Source organism: Triticum aestivum, chromosome 6D (assembly GCF_018294505.1).
Source record: "Triticum aestivum cultivar Chinese Spring chromosome 6D, IWGSC CS RefSeq v2.1, whole genome shotgun sequence".
Lineage (NCBI taxonomy): Eukaryota > Viridiplantae > Streptophyta > Magnoliopsida > Poales > Poaceae > Triticum > Triticum aestivum.
Window position 1 is genome coordinate 227,328,296 of NC_057811.1, and position 4,571 is coordinate 227,332,866.

Sequence of the window (4,571 nt, forward strand, 5' to 3'; positions counted from 1 at the left end):
AGGGAGCTTTGGAGCGCGCCCGGAGCGGAGCCGCCGATGTCCCTCGTCTGCTCCTGCGACACTACGTCCAAGAGAGCTTCGGAGCGCCAGGAGGCCATGGTTGAAGTGGTGCCGACAGAAGGAAGGGACCGGAGGAGAATAAGTGTGGGTCTTTGGCTATGGCTGGGAGCTGGGGCTCAAGTTAATATAGCGGGCGAATGGCAATGAGCCACGGCAGACGGATGGACAACTAGCGCCGCAGTAGGTTCGTCGGGCGTGAATGCGGACGCTGCTTCAGTGACTTAACTGCAGATGCGTTTGGGTTACTGACATGTGGGCCCAACGGGCATCTGGCCCGCATGTCAGTGACACACCAATTGCACCTACAGTTAAGTCCGGTGAATGTGGCATTGACATTCTGGAGAGACGGTGACCGTTTCAGGCGGGAAGCGCGCGCTAGCGATGGAAGGGGTTTCGGTGTGCAGTGGCACTAAGATCGGTCGCTCACGATAGTACATACTCCGTACCATATTACCATAGTACCCTCTCTAGCTTAGGCTGTTTTATAGATTGTCATTGTGATGGACGATATACATGAGCAAGGCGGTCCGAGTATGACCGTTGGTGTTGAGCCAGGTGAATACATGCTCGGCGTTCGCGTAGGCCTCCATCAAACGTCTAAACAGTAATGTCAGGCACCGCCGGGGCGCGCAGGTGATGGGCTCGCCGTTTGCGTTGCGCCATGAGCAGGACTTTGATTTAGAGGGCGACGTGCATTCATTAGCATGCTTTGACAGCGTGAGCATGAGTGTCTGACGTGAAGTATTTCATTTTCATTTGGCTAACGAGGGTGCGTTGCAGCGACGAGTCCGTGGTTTGATTCCCCACATACGCATAATTTTGGTTTTTATAGTATTTCTTTCTCCATTGACAGGTAGGCCCGCGTAGATAGATAAAGAACACGAGCTGATGAGGCGCATGCGGACTGTTTGACTGGTCAACCAGACAAATACGGAGCTATACGCTGAGCCAGTGACCGTATAATCACCATATCTCGTATACAATGATCAAAGTGAGCTATCAAGACAAGTTCGATGACCGCCAATGCATTTTACTTGGTAATAAATGACCAGGATTGAAGGGGAATCCAAATTTGCTTCGTCTTCTGTCCTTGAGCTCTTGACAAACCAATGCACTATACGGTTGTCCGGCCACTCCACCCCAGAGCTCTCACCAAGCGTCGTTCATGCCATCGCGCCGCACACTAACCGGTAAGGCAGTGATGGCATCCCGCCGCGCCGAGTTCCTCGCCGCCCACGACCGCACACAAAATGGTAGGGAAGCGATGGCATCCCGCCGTGCCGAGTTCATCGCCGCTCGCGACCTCACAACTATGTGGGAGGAATTTGAAGATGCCAAAGCCGAATGGGCGGTAGACCAAGAGGCAGCCAAAGCCACACAGAGGGAGCAAAAAAGTCAGAAAGCACTCAAGAAAAGAGAGGCCCGCCGCCGCAAGAAAGAAAAGGACGCACGCGCTGCTGTGGAGAGGTCGGCGGAGATCCAAGCACGGTGGGGTGTCGCCGACAAAGCCGGGAAGGAGAACGACGGCGTCTGGCCAGCATGTGAGAAGTAGTAGTACTAGTAATTAGTGCGTGTGTCTGTGTCTGAGTACGAGGATGTACCAATACTACTAGTTACTACTGTAGTTTTTAGAGCAAATTACCAGCACATTAGCCTAGAATAAATGGAAAAATTCCTATCCTAAGCATCGAATGGCATCTCTTTATCTATAGGAATTGAGATGCATGTCATCTCACTTCCTATGATTTTCATATTCCTATCCTATGAACGAAAGAAGGCCTCTGTTGGAGTAACTACTGTAGCTAGCAGTACTGCTGGTACAGTAGTTTTCTTCAAGAAGCGGAATTCAATGAAGTCATGATGGTTCCTTCGTCCGAGCAACTTCAAAGTGGGAAGTGGGCTTGTGATTTGACGGCTCATTAGTCATTGTTACTGCGGCGCGATGACCTGGGTGACTCTCCCTTGGAGTTCTGCGTGCATGGAAAGTGGACCAGGATGGTCGACGTCCCACATGTTGGCGAACGGAAGTATTCTTTCCGATGTCGAGGAGCAAGGAAACCGCGTGGTATAGTATCACTGCTGATTGGTTCGCAAAAAAATAGTATCACTGTGGATTTATAATTATTTTTTATTTCTTATGAATGCTAGCGTTTCAACTCTTACAACGAAGGGTGCCAAACACGGCACGTGCTGGATGTCCCACACGTCAGCGAAAGGAGTGGGACATGAACAACGTGGTAGAGCCCAGCGTAAAAAAACAGCGTGGTAGAGCGTCTCCACTTCTTCCACTTCTGGGTCGGATACCACACGTAGTAGTACTTAGTGGTATGAACGATACAAAGTGCGACCTGGAGAGAAAGACACGTCTAATTGGAAGGTCTCGGGGCATACACGTAAACAAATATAAAAGTTAATATGTGCCTCCAACTAATATAGTAGTAGTAGAGTACTTAGGCACGTACTCCATAACATCACCGTGCATTGCACGTACAACATTTAGTGGTAGTACGTAGTAAGAGACAAATGCCGCCCAAGAGTTCCCTTCTCGACCTACTTTTGGGTGTTTGGTAGAGTGTATGGAGGGTGCATGAGTCCACACTAGTTTAGCACAAATACAATAGAAGCATGCATGAAGAGAGCATGCATGAAGAGCGGTGTTGAGTTGAGCATGCATGAAGAGGGAACAACTATGCTGAGACGAGAACGCAACCAAACACACCCTATATGCCACGCATGTTCATACCATTTGTGCCTTTCTACTTCACTTACTGCGCCACATTACTCAGGTTCGTACGTCCACTCCTGGGTACATGTCCGTCTCGTAGTTCCAGTCCACGTGTTCTTCATATAGATGGAACGATCCTTGCATAACACGTGCACCTTGATGCTAGATGTCTCGCATGTTGGCAAAAGGATGAACAAAGCTCACGTAAAAAATAGTGGAAGAACATAGATTCCGGATGACCAAGAAGGAGCAAGGAACCTCGTGGTGGAGCGTCTGCACTCATAATATTTAATATTATTCAGCGATATAAAATTAACCAATCATCTGCACAGTGGACTGGAAGAGTATGAAACACGGCATCCCAGTGTAGTTACATCATACTAGTACATGGCTAACCCACGCTATCACCATATTTCTTGGCTTCCGTGCGACACCTATCTCTAGTAATCCAGCAACCTGCTTCTCCCTCCTCGTCTCTATCAAAGTGCGGCGGGCTGGCGTTTCTGCCGTCTATTGAGGTCGGTTAACTATCACATGTTAGCGACATGCCAAGAGCATTCTAAAAAAATTCCTTTCATATTCCGTTTTCAAAAAGAAAAAAAATCCTTTCACGTACGAATTTGCCCGTATGCTTTGAGCAACTTGTATGTCCTATACTGCTCCTGTTTGATACTCTAACTTAGCTAGAGGTTAGACTAACTCATGACTAACCCTGAACTAAATGTAGCCAAAGAGGTGTTTGGGTGACAGGGTTAGATAGACAATAAATGCACTTCATGGAGAGAGAAAAGTGATTTTTCAGTGGTCCCAATGAGAACTATCTCCAGTTAGCAGCTCTTGGGTGGGATAGTTTTTTTTGTGGGTTCGGTGCAACTTGCTCCAATTTAAACCCTCATGCTTCGATACTTTAGGGCTATTTGAGCCCCAACTAGCTCAAACTAACTCTAACCCATGGATCCAAACAGGGCCTATGGCCAGTCTCGACGCGGAGCAGTCGCGTGCATCGGGAAGCGGCGCTCTCTCGGCCGTCGCGCCACTTCAAAGCCGGCGCCAGTGAGAGGTCGCCTCCGCTCTGGCCGGGCATTAATGCGACACTGACGCTCCAAGGCGATGCTGACCGTTTCACGCGAGAAGTGCACGCTGGCAAGGGAGTATAGGTTTTGAACCGTTTCAGGTGTAGTACTGGTATTTTGCAAAACTACTCAATTATTGCACTCAGTTTCCTAAGAAATTGTGGTAAAAAACGTTACTCCACAGCCCGCTTCCCTTCTCCTTCCTCTTGCACCGCCCGCGCACGTCCGCGGGAAGCGGCCGGTCAACCCTTATATAGGAGTGCTAGCACAAAAAGATGCATGCATGACCACTAAAATTTCCATATTAAAGCGCCGCTCCGGCGAGAGTATGGCGTATGTTGTTACCTTCGGCCGGCCCATGGCTACCGGGCGACGGCGACCAGAGAAGAGGCGGCGGGAGGGGAATGAATGCAGCTACTGTTTGGGTTCGCCTTCCGGCTTTAATAAATGCGCAGCATCACGTGTACCCGCGGGTGCACAAATTGTAACATACGTGTCTACTTAAGTGGGCGTCACGTAACTGGTGTGTGTGTGTGAGAGATTCTGAGAGACAGAGTGCGTGTGTGCGACTCTACTCTTCAGACATGTACTCAACCTTTTGCATCGGGATATAAGTATAATGGTATTTACTTTAGCTAGTGATTTACGTGGCCATGTTAACGTGGTTGTGTCAAAAAAATGTCACTTCCTACTCGTGATTTGCGTTATATAAT